Genomic DNA, 15,136 nt, shown 5'->3' with positions numbered 1-15,136 from the left:
CGAACATGTCTGCTGAAACTGGTCCGCAGACCAGTTTCAGCAGACATGTTCGGTCGTCTGTACGTCCGACCGGACAATTTTCCGGCGGATCGGACAGGTTTCCAGCGGACAAATGTTTCTTAGCATGCTAAGAAACATGTCCGCTGGAAGCCTGTCCGTCGGACATGTTCGGTCGTCTGTACAGACTCACCGTACATGTCCGCTCGGCCGAAAGCCCTCACATGCGTCAAAGTGATTCAACGCATGCGTGGAAGCATTGGCCTTTCCAGGGCTGCGCACGTCGCCGCGTCATCGTCGCGGCCACGTCACCGCGTATCGTGTCCGCGCGGATTTCTGTCTGATGGTGTGTACAACCATCAGACAGAAATCTCCGAGCGGACATGTCCGCTGAAAACGTTCCGGCGGACCGTTTTCAGCGGACAGTCCGTCCGTGTGTATGAGGCCTAACACCCTAAAATTTTAGGGCGTTTTTGCAGAGCTTCAGTGTCAAAGGGTAAGGCGTTTTTACAGCGCTTTTCAATTCATTTCAAAGGAGAGGGGCGTTTTTGGAGCGTTTTTTTTTCAGCGCCCAAACGCTGCTACAAAGATGCTGCTTGCAGGACTTTTCTCAACGCCCCACCAGTGCAACGCCTCAGTGTGAAAGGGTAAGGCGTTTTTACAGCGCTTTTCAATTCATTTCAATGGAGAGGGGCGTTTTTGGAGCGTTTTTTTCAGCGCCCAAAAGCTGCTGCAAAGATGCTGCTTGCAGGACTTTTCTCAACACCCCGCCAGTTCAACGCCTCAGTGTGAAAGGGTCCATTGAGATGCATGGAGAGCATTTTATGAGAGTTTTAAGAGCGCTATTTTTAACGCTAAAACGCTGTAAAAACGCTTCAGTGTTAAAGGTTCTAAGGCCCATAACGTTTTAGCGCATTTTTTTCAGTGCATTGGTGTGAAAGGGTAAGGCGTTTTTACAGCACTTTCAATTCATTTCAATGGAGAGGGGCGTTTTTGGAGCGTTTTTTTCAGTGCCCAAAAGCTGCTTCAAAGATGCTGCTTGCAGGACTTTTCTCAACACCCTGCCAGTTCAACGCCTCAGTGTGAAAGCGTAAGGTGTTTTTACAGCGCTTTCAATTCATTTCAATGGAGAGGGGCGTTTTTGGAGAGTTTTTTTTTTCAGCGCTCAAAAGCTGCTCCAAAGATGCTGCTTGCAGGACTCAGTGTGAAAGGGTCCATTGAGATGCATGGAGAGCGTTTTATGAGTGTTTTAAGAGCGCTATTTTTAACGCTAAAACGCTGTAAAAACACTTCAGTGTGAAAGGGGTCTAAAGGAACACTTTGAAAACACATCGGATCTCAATGGGGAAAAAATCTCATGCTGGATCTCTATACTGATATGGACTGTGTATTGTGTTAAGAAGGAAGGATGGAAACAAAGAAGAATGGCGGCACATCTAGAAGTAAAATCAAAAGAATTTATTGAAAAGCCATAAAATCAAGCGAACTTGACAAACATCAATTCAAAAAAGGTGCTCAATGGACGCGTTTCACACAGCCAAGCTTACTCATCACTCAGTGAAAAAATTATGCAGCAGACTAATTCATTTTGCTGAATTTTCATTGCAGCAACTCAAAATGGTACTTAGTAGTTTGTATGGCCCCCAAGTGCTTGAGGAACCAGGACCCACTGCACCAGCGTAGAGTCTGACAATGGGCCCAAGGATTTCATCCCGATACCTAATGGCAGTCAGGTTGCCGTTTTCTAGCCTGTAGAGTAGGGTGATCAGACATCCCTGGTTTCCCTGGATTGAGGACACTGTCCCCGGACCAAGTCTGTCCCCAGTTTTGTTCCTGGATTGGATTTGAATAGGGGCTGGGGCAATTTCAAAGACAGTCAGTGCAGAATAAATAAAAAATATTCTGAATTACACACTCCCGCTCCACCGTTCCTATTAGATTGTATTTTTTTCCATTATCTGTGCCCCTTTCTGATGATCTGGTCGGAGTGGATGGAATATTTCTTCAGTTTCGGGTGCATGCCCATTCAGCTCCTCTCACATGTGCTTCTGCCTTGGCTCAAGTCCCGGCCAGACACCTGCCTGGTTATCTCCTTGCCTTCCCTGGCAAAGTGATCTTCCTCCGCACCCCACCCAGTAGTAGCCGGGGGCCCGAAGAGTAAAATTTGACAGGCTGTGAGGCAAGCAGCGACGGGCAGAGAGTCGCTGATTGCCAACATTACTAGTAAAAAAATAAATATGTTCCCGGATTTTTTTTTTAAATCTGGTCACCTTACTAGAGAGGTCTGTGTGTCCCTCCATGCATAGGCCTCCCCAGACCATCACTGACCTAACACCAAACCGGTCATGCTGAACATTGTTATGAGCAGCATAACATTCTCCACGGCTTCTCCAGACCCTTTCATGTCTTTTACGTATGCTCAGGGTGAACCTGCTCTCATCTGTGAAAATCACAGGGCGCCAGTGGTGGACCTGCCAATTCTGGTGTTCAATGGCAAATGCCATTTGAGCTCCTCGGTGCCAGGCAGTGAGCACAGAGCCCACTAGAAGATATCGGTCCCTTGGGCCACCCTGAAGGTCATTTTGTGGGGGCTCTGGCAGCGCTCATCCTGTTCCTCCTTGGACAAAGGAGCAGATATCGGTCCTGCTGATGGGTTAGGCCCCGTACACACGACCGGATCTGTCCGCTGAAACTGGTCCGACGGACCAGTTTCAGCGGACAGATCCGGTCGTGTGTAGGCCCGACCGGACAATTGTCCGGCGGATCGGACAGTTTCCAGCGGACAAAAATTTCTTAGCGTGCTAAGAAATCTGTCCGCTGGAAACCCGTCCATCGGACGTGTTCGGTCGTCTGTACAGACTCACCGGACACGTCTGACTGACCGCCATCCCTTGCATGCATCGTACTGATTCGACGAATGCGTGGAAGCTTTGAACTTCCAGGGCCGCCCACGTCGCCGCGTCATCGTCGCGGCCACGTCCCCGCGTATTGTTTACGCGCGGATTTCTGTCTGATGGTGTGTTCAACCATCAGACAGAAATCTCCGGGCGGAAATGTCCGCTGAAAACGGTCCGCCGGACCGTTTTTTTAGCGGACTGTCCGTCCGTGTGTACGAGGCCTTAAGGACCTTCTACATCCATGTCAAGATCTCCTAGAGTAACTGCCTGTCTCCTGGAATCTCCTGCATGCTCTTAAAGTGGTTGTAAACCCTAATAAAAAAAAAAAACGAAAAAAAAAAAAAAAAAAACTGCAAGACAAAGGCATAATGAGCTAGTATGCATTACTTATCTCAGATCGAAGCCCCCGCAGCGATCCTTGTCCCCCCCTCTGGCCGTCGACATCTCTCCCGGGGCTTCCAGGTATCCCGACTCCAGCGCTGTGATTGTCCAGAGCCTGATTGGCATGCGCGCGGGAGCCGCTGGTAACGGCACACGGACTGAAGCAACGGCACATAGGTGCCATTGCTTCAGTTTGCTCCAGTGCGCATGTGCTGATGACAGGTTAAGGAGATATCTGTAGCATAAAGTGGTTGTAAAGGGTTTACAACCACTTTAAGCCTGTGCTGGGAGACACCGCAAACCTTCTGGCAGTGACATGTATTGATGTGCCATCCTGGAGGAGTTGGACTGCCTGTGCAACCTCTATAGCAGGGGCCCGCACAACGAGCCGTCCATTGCCACTAGTGTTGCAACGAATCGTGACCGATCCGTGATCCGGAGCACACCGCTGCCTCGGCCTTAGGAAAGCTCCGGAGCGGTCGGCCATCTTGGTACACCCGGCTCCTATGATGGACGTCCCAGAGATCCAATCCTGGGACCGCGGGACGTGTGACGTCCATCATAGGCGCCGCAGACTCCAGAAGGCGGCAATTACAAGCCTTCACTGTAAAGAAAGATCGCGGTGCGATAGGGAGAAGAATATGACAACACATTGGCTCGGGCGGGCGGCTCTCCTCTCATTCCCTCCTTTCTGGCTTGCTGGCTGCCGTAACACATGATGGGTGTATGTCAGGTAGGTCCATGTTACATGTATGTCAGGTAGGTGAAGTCATTGTGTATGTCAGGTAGGTGAGGTCAGTGTATGTTAGGTAGGTGAAGTCAGTGTATGTCAGGTAGGTCCATGTATGTCAGGTAGGTGAGGTCAGTGTATCTCAGGTAGGTCCATGCATGTCAGGTAGGTGAGGTCATTGTATGTCAGGTAGGTGAAGTCAGTGTATTTCAGTTAGGTCCATGTTTTTTAGGTAGGTCCATGTATGTCAGGTAGGTGAGGTCAGTATGTCAGGTAGGTCCATGTATGTCAGGTAGGTCCATGTATGTCAGGTAGGTGAGGTCAGTGTATGTCAGGTAGGTCCATGTATGTCAGGTAGGTCCATGTATGTCAGGTAGGTCTATGTATGTCAGGTAGGTGAGGTCAGTGTATGTCAGGTAGGTGAAGTCAGTGTATTTCAGGTAGGTCCATGGTTTTTAGGTAGGTCCATGTATGTCAGGTAGGTGAGGTCAGTGTATATCAGGTAAGTCCATGTATGTCAGGTAGGTGAAGTCATTGTGTATGTCAGGTAGGTCCATGTATGTCAGGTATCCCATCCTATCCCACCCCACCATACCCCATCCCATCTCATTCCATCCCATCCTACCCCACCCCCATCCCATCCCACTCCACCCCCACCCCATGCCATCCTATACCACCCCATCCCGTCCCCATCCTGTATCCTGCATTTTGTACGCAGCAAACTCCTGAACCCTGCGCTCCATAAAACCAGTAATAAACAAATGCAGTGACAATTATTTATGATAATAGTGGACACGTAGTCTTACAGATACAACCGGCCCTTTGAGGGCAACCATACTGCTAATGCGGCCCCCGATGAATTTGAGTTTGCCACCCCTGCTCTATAGGGTCCAGGTGTCGCCTCGTGCTATCAGTAGTTCCACTGGCTCTGGCCAAATGCAAAACTAGTGAAAAACAGTCAGAAAAGATGAGTAGGAAAAAAAGATGTCAATGGTCTCCAGCTGTAAAACCCTTCCTGTTTTGGAGGTTGTCTCATTGTTGCCCATCTAGTGCACCTGTTGTTATGTTAATTTCATGAACACCAAAGCAGCTGAAACTGATTAGCAATCCCCTCTGCTACTTAACCGACCAGATCAATATCTGCCGAGTTTAATTGACTTGATGCTATACGCTGATAAAACGTGTTCCTTTTATTTTTTTGAGTAGCCTATGTGATGCATGAGATTTACAGAGATCTCACTAATTACAAATCAGTGAGGAACTTTGTTTAAAATGTATTTAAAGTTATGACTTGGCATAAATAGAGACTCAAGGGCAGGCACCAATAACTCAGAAACCACTCTAATAATTATAGGAAAAAACAAAACACTGTTAACGCTGAACTCTACTCACAAAGGGCCAGATTCACAAAAGGAGATACGACGGCGTTTCTCCTGATACAACGTCGTATCTCTGTTTCTATCTATGCGACTGATTCATGGAATCAGTTACGCATAGATATCCCTAAGATCCGACAGGTGTAATTGTTTTACACTGTCGGATCTTAGGATGCAGTACCGCGGCTGCCGCTGGGGGGAGTTTGCGTCGTAAACCAGCGTCGGGTATGCAAATTAGGAGTTACGGCGGATCCCCGACGGATTTTCGCGTTCGCTACGTCGCCGCTAGTCTAGTTTCCCGTTGCAAAGTTAGTCGTCGTTTTAGGTGCCCTAACTTTAGTCAGCAATCGTATTGCTGTCTAAAGTATGGCCGTCGTTCCCGCGTCGAAATTTAAAATTTAACGTCGTTTGCGTAACACGTCCGGGAATACGGAAGTACGCTACACGCGTCGCCGTTCGAAAAAATGACAACACGGCGCGCAAAGCACAGCGGGAGTTAGGAAACGGAGCATGCGCAGTAGGTCCGGCGCGGGAGCGCGCCTAATTTAAATGGCACACGCCCATTTGATTTGGCCCGCCTTGCGCCGGAGGCCGCGGGCGTAGTTTTCATCGCAAGTGCTTTGTGAATCAGGCACTTGCGATGAAAACTTGCGGTTGTAAAGGGTTTACACATATTGATTAATTAAAAAAATGTGCATTTATTGTTTTTTTTTTGCATTAAAGCCTTCCAAAGCATTGCAACCACGATCAGCAGGGTTTTGGGGATGGTTGGCTGCAAGCTCTGGCAATGTTTCATGTTACATCCTAAATATAGATGTAACATGAAACATGATAACGACCCCAAACACACCTCCAAGACACCCACTGCCTTGCTAAAGTAGCTGAGGGTAAAGGTGATGGACTGGTCAAGCATGGGGTAGATTCAGGTAGAGAGCGTGTATTTGTGTGCGGGCGTAACGTATCCTATTTACGCTACGCCTCCGCAACTTTGACAGGCAAGTGCAGTATTCACAAAGCAAAGTTGCGGCGGCGTAGCGTAAATAGGCCGCCTAATTCAAATGTGGAACATGTGGGCGTGTTTTATGGTAATTTATTGTGACCCCACGTAAATGACGCTTTTTACAAACGGCCCATGCGCCGTCCGTGAAAGTATCCCAGTGCGCATGCTCCAAATTGACCCGCAAAAAGCCAATGCTTTCGACGTGAACGTAAATGATGCACAGCCCTATTCGCGAACGACTTACGTAAACGACGTAATCTACGGAAAATTCGACGCTGGCCCGACGTCCACACTTAACATTGGCTGCGCCTCATATAGCAGGGGTAACGTTACGCCGGAAAAAGCCTAACGTAAACGGCGTATCTGTACTGCGACGGCCGGGCGTACGTTCGTGAATAGGCGTATCTAGCTGATTTACATATTCTAGGCGGAAATCAGCGTACACGCCCCTAGCGGCCAGCGTAAATATGCAGTTAAGATCCGACGGCGTAAGAGACTTACGGCGGTCGGATCAAATACAAATCTATGCGTAACTGATTCTAAGAATCAGGCGCATAGATACGATGGCTCGGACTCAGAGTTACGACGGCGTATCTGGAGATACGCCGGCGTAACTCGTACGAGAATCCGGGCCCGAGTGTGTACTGACCACTCCCCAGAAACATCATTTCCTAAATGTGTGATTGGCTCACCAATTTTCCCAGAAGTCTCCCTAAGATACAAGTCAGATTTCAGGCATCCCCTGCAACAAAAACTTCATTTTTGGAGAGATACTTTTAATAGAAACACGTTTAAAGGGATGCAAGCCCAGCAGATTTCCTTATTATACTTTTTTTAACACTGGTTCGTTTTTCAGTCGCTATTGCGCTAAAAATAACGCCTGCAAACCGACCTGAAACAGCTGCTGCTGTGTCTCCAGTGTGAAAACCCCAAGGTCTTTCACACTGGAGCAGTGCGCTAGCAGGACAGTAAAAAAAAGTCCTGCTAGTCGCATCCTCCACCGCACCTGCCCATTGAAATCAATGGGACACCGTGGCTATACCGCCGGTAATGCACTTTGCAGTGGTTTTTAGACTTTTCTCAGCCGAATAGCGCCATGGATTTCCTCAGAATAACTAAAGGTAGGAATCTGCAACAAAGGTTGTTATAATCCTTGCAATGTACACAGATCACCCAGAGGCAGGGATGTATCTTGGCCAAGGCCGACAAGGCCTAGGCCTAGGGCGGCACTTTGCGGGGGGCGGCATGGGCACCAAAGCCGCCCCCCCCACGAAAAAAAAAAGACCCCCGATCCGTCCTTTTACTTAATCGGCTCCCGCGGCCGCCTTCCGGCTCCCTCATAAATTTAGCCCCCGGCGCGGCGGCCTGTAGCGTGGCACTTGCGCTAGCAACATACATGGGGCGGACTTGGCCAGGGGGAGGGAGCGACTGACGCCCGCCGGTGATTGGCCAGACCGAGTGCATGTCATACCAGAGGCGGAGGCTAGGTTCACACTGCTGCGAATTCTTTTGCGAATTTGAACCGTTGCGATCGCTCAAATTCACAAGTCATTAAAATAACATTGTTTTCCATTAGTGCTGTTCACATCAATGCGTTGCGAATATAAGCTGCGGAAAAAAGGGTCCTGTGCGAGTTTGATCTGTGTGCGATGCAAATTCAGCTCTATAGACTGGCATTCCCTGAAATCGCGGCCGCGAATCACGGCAAAAACGTGATTTTACCGCGATTTTGAATTCGCAGCCGTGTGAACCTAGCCTTATGCTTTAAATTTATTTTTAATGCAAGCAGTGTTAGTACCTGAATGTGAACTAGTATCCACTTCTTGGAGTCTGCATACAGCAGGGCTGGAGTGTGGGAGGGAAAAGCAGCACAATGGGCCAATCATTTCATGTACAAGAAGCATGCCGATATGAGGAGAAAGCAGAGTGACGGAGAGATGAGCTCATTACTGTGCTGCTTCTCCCTTTACTGTCCAGTACCAGGCTAAGGGTGGGTCAGGGGGAAGTGGGTTAAATGATCCTGGCCATCACCTTAAGGACTATGGCCCGGATTCACAGACACTGGCGCACATTTATGCCGCCGTAGCGTATCTCCTTTACGCTACGCCGACGCAGCGCAGAGAGGCAAGCATGGAATTCACAAAGCACTTCCTCCCAAAACTGCGCTGGGTTTCCAAGGCGTAAGTGGAAGTGGGCGTGAGTCATGCTAATGAGGGGCGACCCCATGTAAATGATGGGCCGAGCGCCAGATAGATACGAATCGCCAACTGCGCATGCGCCGTCCCGTGGGCGCATCTCAGTGCGCATGCTCACAATCACGTCGAATCACTTCCTACGGCGTGAACGTAACCTACGCCTAGTCATATTCACGTCCCATGTAAAATACGTCGGCTTGTGTTCCCTGGTGCAGCCCTTTGCATGTCTGCTGCTGAGTTACACCTCCTTTATGGGGCATAACTTTACGCGGGACGTATGACTTTACCCGCACTGCGTCGGAGGGACGTACGTTCGTGAATCAGCGTATCTCCCTCATTTGCATGTGTGAATAGAAAATCAATGGGAGCGCCAAATACGTCCAGCGTAAATATGTGCCCACTCTACGCCGGCGTAGGCAAGTTACGTCGGTCGGATGAAGCCTATTTTCAGGCGTATCTTAGTTTCTGAGTCCGGCGCACAGATACGGCGGCGCATATTTGCACTTACGCGGCGTATCTCGAGATACGTTGGCGCAAGTGTTTTGTGAATCCGGGCCTAAGTATGTTAATATAAGCAGGTTTAACTTTCTTTTTTTAAAGTCAAACTCAAGCCAAAATTCAACCAAAAGCAGATAATAATAAAAAGGCTAAGATAAGTTCTCATTCTTCCCTACACTACTTACTTATCATTGGGACAGGAAGGTAGGGTAAATCTCCCCAACAGCATAACAGAATTAAAAATTTAAAATGAGCTTCATACCTTTCCCCTCGCTATTCCCCCCCCCTCTTACCCTCCCCTCCCCCTTCCCTTCCATCCCCTCCACCGCCCCAAAAGGCTTACCGTATGTACTTGAGTATAAGCCGACCCGTAATATAAGCCGAGGCACCTAATTTTACCACAAAAAAATGGGAAAACGTATTGACTCGAGTATAAGCCTAGAGTGTCCTTCTGCATGCCTCACTGTGCCTCACTTTGCCTCACTGTGTCCATGCCTCACTGTGCCCATGCCTCACAGTGCCCATGCCTCACTGTGCCCATGCCTCACTGTGTCCATGCCTCACTGTGTCTATGCCTCACTGTGCCCATGCCTCACTGTGCCAATGCCTCACTGTGTCCATCCCTCACTGTGCCCATGCCTCACTGGGCCAATGCCTCACTGTGTCCATGCCTCACTGTGCCCATTCCTCACTGTGTCCATGCCTCACTGTGTCCATGACTAGACTGACATTTAACATGGGAGTCTATGGAAGGGGTGCCCGGCTTTGAAAAATCGGTGCTCTCCAGCCGCGTAAGTCCCCCAGACAACAAACTTTGCACACTTGTAGAGGAGACATGGGGCTATATGTGTGCCAAGTTCCGGGTCCAGGGGATTTACGACCGTCCGGTACCGGGTCCCCAAAATCACCAGAGAAATGACCGTTTAACATAGAAGTCTATGGAAGGGGTGCCCGGGTTTGAAAAATCTGTGCTCACCGGCCGTAGGTCCCCTGGAAAACAACCTTTGCACACTTGTAGAGGAAGAGTGGTGCTACATGTGTGCCAAGTTTGGGGTCCAGGGGCCGGCTGGTACCGGGCCCTCAAAGTCCGGGATATCAGGCGCAAAAAGTTGACTCGCGCATAAGCCGAGGGTTGGCATTTTCAGCACAAAAAAATGTGCTGAAAAACTCGGCTTATACTCGAGTATATACGGTAATTTACTAAACCAACAACAGTAAAATCAGTCTGTACATGCGGTAAAGCATGCTTGTTATACTCACGGTGGAACCTAAAGGGTTGATCCTCTGCATTGTTTAAAAAGGCTGTTTGATCCTGTCTTCTCTTATCCCCCCTTCTTTCATTGTCCCCAATCCATCTGCTCATAGTACAGATCCTTGGAGGCACTCTCTGCACATGCTCAGTTTGGTGTGTATTGCTAGAGAGTTTTTCTTTTTTTCTTAGGAGAGTGCATGTGATTAGCATAGTGCCAATCAGCACTGTCCAGACAGAGGGGTCCTGCAGCTTCATAGGACAGTCAGAGGAGAACAAAAGCTCCTCCTACAAGCTTTAACCAGACAGTGATAGAAGTCACAAGACTGCTATATACTGCTGATGAGAAAAAATATTTAGCAGTTTATATATACTATAATAATTGCATTTCCATGTTCTGTGTACTGTGGGAGACCAGATATAGTGAATGCAGAGTCCTGGGTTTAGTAACACTATAAGCTCTATTTTATGAGTGGGGTTATCTAAAAAAGCGAATGTTATGCTTGTACATTGCAAGAACTGTCCAGAAGAGGGTGCTGCTGCCCAACACAATGCAGAACACACTGTCATAAGAGTATCGGACATTTAAAACCTACAATGATCTAGAAAAAAAAATACTACAAAAACACCAATCTTTTAAAAATCCTGCTGCTTATTTTTAGCAAAAATATATTGCCCATTGCAAAAAAAAATCTTAATTTTTTTTTCTGGTGTATGTTAAAAAAAGAAAAATACAAATAATTAGGTAACACTTTTCCTTTATACTAGAGACTGGGAAATGCCCTGTGCTATCGTGTAAACGGTTGACAATAAAGTTTGATGATGTCCATGTAAAAAAAATGCTTCTCGTCTGGCCTTGTTCGCACAACGTCAGAAATCTGCACAAACGCAAGTGCCCATAGAAGTCAATTGGTTTCTATGTGCCCTATTCACCCCCATATTGATGCATTGCAGTGCTAAATGAAGCCCCTGTGGATGAAATGGCAAATGGTACCTTTAGTTAAACCATACCCCAATGCTGGACTGAAACCCCCCTATAATTCCAGAGGCATGCACCCCATTTCGGACCTAGGCAAGCTCCACACCCCACCTATGTAAGTGCTCTTTTAAGCGGGCGGCCAGGGGGTGGTAAAAATAAGAGGCCAAGCCGCGTTTTTTCTTCCCCCTGACCATGCACTGGAATACAGCTTAACTGGCTTGCAGCTGTGGCACGGTCCTGCAATGCAAAATTGAGAAAAAAACGTATAAACAAAAAAGCAAAAAAATATAAAAAATTGTCTGAAACCGAATATGCCTGCCAGCCAGGCCGGACTGGCCATAGGGCATACCGGGCATATGCCCGGTGGGACGCGACGGCCAACGGCGGCCCACGGGCCGCATGTCACGTCTCCCCCCAGTGTAACATGCAGGGGGTCCAGAACTGTTAGGGGGGGTGTCTGTGTAACAAACTGTGGGGGGCTGTGTAATTGTAAAGGGGTCCAGAGGTGCGGTGCTATGTAATGTAAAGGGGTCCAGAGGTGCAGGGTGCTGTGTAATGTAAAAGGGTCCGGAGGTGCAAGGTGCTGTGTAATGTAAAAGGGTCCAGAGGTGCTGTGTAATGTAAAGGGGTCCAGAGCTGCAGGGTGCTGTGTAATGTAAAGGGGTCCAGAGCTGCAGGGTTCTGTGTAATGTAAAGGGGCCCAGAGGTGCAGGGTGCTGTGTAATGTAAAGGGGCCCAGAGGTGCAGGGTGATGTGTAATGTAAAGGGACACAGAGGTGCAGGGTGCTGTGTAATGTAAAGGGGCCCAGAGGTGCGGTGCTATGTAATGTAAAGGGGTCCCGAGGGGCAGGGTGCTGTGTAATGTAAAGGGGTCCAGAGCTGCAGGGTGCTGTGTAATGTAAAGGGGTCCAGAACTGCAGGGTGCTGTGTAATGTAAAGGGGTCCAGAGGTGCAGGGTGCTGTGTAATGTAAAGGGTCCAGAGCTGCAGGGTGCTGTGTAATGTAAAGGGGTCCAGAGGTGCAGGGTGCTGTGTAATGTAAAGGGGTCCAGAGGTGCAGGGTGCTGTGTAATGTAAAGGGGTCCAGAGGTACAAGGTGCTGGAACCCCACATCCCATCATTAACCGCCGCCGCGGCGCCCCCCCCCCCCCCAGCTGCTTAGTCTAAAATGCCCGGGCCTATTTTTTGTCCCAGTCCGGGCCTGCTGCCAGCCACTTCAATGCAGTCTTCTGAAAAGTGATCCAACATGGATCCCTTTTCAAAGGACAGTAAGGAATGCTTCCGGCCTGAAAAAGACCTAACAACACCCACTGCCTGGCCAGCTTACTGCCACGTGCGGCATACGAGGGCGTGGCAATTTCTATACACATATCGACTTTCTAAAAGTCAGCATTTGCATAGTACCTCCTGCATGGTCCAGCAGGAGTTAAGTGTAGCAAAAGATAAGCTCATGTTAAGAGTGATTTTTTTATTTATTTTTATTTTAGGTAAAGTTTTCACTTTGTTTTCATCCTTTTTTGGATCTTAGTGCTTCTGATCTCCTACAGCAGTGTTTCTCAACTCCAGGCCTCAAGGCGCCCCAACAGGTCATGTTTTTAGGATTTCCCTCAGATGAAACGGCTGTGTTAATTACTAAAGCAGTGAAACTGATCAAATCACCTGTGCAAAATAATGGAAATCCTGAAAACATGACCTTTTGGGGCGCCTTGAGGACTGGAGTTGAGAAACGCTGTCCTACAGCCACTTCCATTGGCAAAAGAAGGGGGCTTCATGATGGTGACAACCGCAGAGCATTTCATCGGCATGCTTATAGTCTCCACTCAAAGTGCTTATTACAGGGTGTCAAGGGGTGGGCAGGAGGGTAGGCTGCCCTGGGCACAATGGTTTATTGCAGGGATGTGGGTGCTCTGACCTTCACCCTAATGGAAGGGGGGGTTCAATCTGGCATGTTGGGCTCTGGATGGCCCTGTCCCGGCACTGGTGACCACTCAGGGGCACAATTGGGAGACAGTTGTCACCTATAACAAGGAAGCACCTGAACAAGAGCAGAACATGCCTGTTGCATGTGACAATGCAGTGGCAATGCAGGGGGGGGGGGGGGATTAGGAATTGGCGCCCTGTAATAGAAAGTGCCTGAACAAGGGGCACCAGGTATTATTTTTGTCAAAAATGGTTGAAATGGCTTTTTCAATTGTAAGCATTTTGCATAGGACCTCCGGCAATTTTCTTTCCATATTAAAAAACAAAAGTTTTGTGCGTGAAAAACTTTTTTGTTTACCTGAAACAACTTACTTTCATCAAAAACTGATACACATAATCCATTATAAATAAAATGCCAACTTTAGCGGTCAATCATTTAAAGCATAACCAGTTGCTTTTTTAACTAAACAAAAGTTTACAATAAAAGTACAATTTTCGAATGGTAAGCATTTTACACTGGACCTCCAACAAAATTTTTTTGCATATTGAAAAACTGCTTTATATACAAAAAACATTTTTTTATTTTTTTTATTGTAACATAAACTAAACAAAATAAAAACAAAACAAACAAAATAAATAATCTATTTTTATATATATATGTATATATACACACATACACACAAACACTGTACATACACAGCATTATTTTTAATATGTAAACAACAAAATATAAAATTAAAATTAAACAATTTATATTTGAATAAAATTAAATAAAAATTGTTGGAAGTCCTATGCAATATGCTTGCCATTTAAAAATGTTACTTTTATTGTAAGCTTTAAAAGTAAAAAATATCTTAAAGTTTACAATAAATATCAAATAAGTCATTTAAAAAGTCATAATGCATACAATTCCAATCTTCTTCTATAAGCACATTTGTGAGGTCAGGCACTGATGTTGGACAAGAAGGTCTGGCTTGCAGTCTCTGCTCTAATCCATCCCAAAGATTTGCATGCCGTAAAGTTACCCCTGCTATATGAGGCGTAGATGCGGCGTACCAATGTTAAGTATGGACGTCGTTCCCGCGTCGAATTTTGAAAATTTTACGTTGTTTGCGTAAGTCGTTCGCGAATAGGGCTGGGCGTCATTTACGTTCACATCGAAAGCATTGGCTTCTTGCGGGTTAATTTGGAGCATGCGCACTGGGATACTTTCACGGACGGCGCATGCGCCGTTCGTAAAAAGCGTCATTTACGTGGGGTCACATTAAATGTACATAACACACGCCCACATCTACCACATTTGAATTAGGCGGGCCTACGCCGGCCTATTTACGCTACGCCGCCGCAACTTTGGTTTGAGAATACGGCACTTGCCTGCCAAAGTTGCGGAGGCGTAACGTAAATAGGATACGTTACGCCCGCACAAAGATACGCGCTTCTACGTGAATCCGGGCCTCTGTATATAGAACAACTCCAGCTAGCCATATTGCAATGCATTCCCAGAAAATTAAAGTGGCTGCAGGTTGAAAAGGAAATAAATATTTTTAATTGCAAACTTTAAAATATTTGTAGCTTTTAAAGTTTACATTAAATATATATATATATATATATATATATATATATATATATATATATATATATATATATATATATATCTTTATATATGAAGCATCATTTTTTTGGAGGTCCTATGCAAAATGCTTACCATTTAAAAATGGCTTTTATTGTTAAAAATTTTTTTAAAGTTTGCCATTAAAAATATATATTTTTGTATATAAAGCAGTTGGTTATCCCTATAATGATTCATCTTTAAGATTGGAATTTTATGTATTATATATATATATATATATATATATATATATATATATATATATATATATATATATATAAATATAAATATATATATAAATATATA

The sequence above is a fragment of the Rana temporaria genome, chromosome 10 (assembly GCF_905171775.1).
Source record: "Rana temporaria chromosome 10, aRanTem1.1, whole genome shotgun sequence".
Taxonomy (NCBI): Eukaryota; Metazoa; Chordata; class Amphibia; order Anura; family Ranidae; genus Rana; species Rana temporaria.
The sequence above is the reverse complement of the archived record's forward strand: the minus strand, read 5'-3'. Positions refer to the sequence as shown.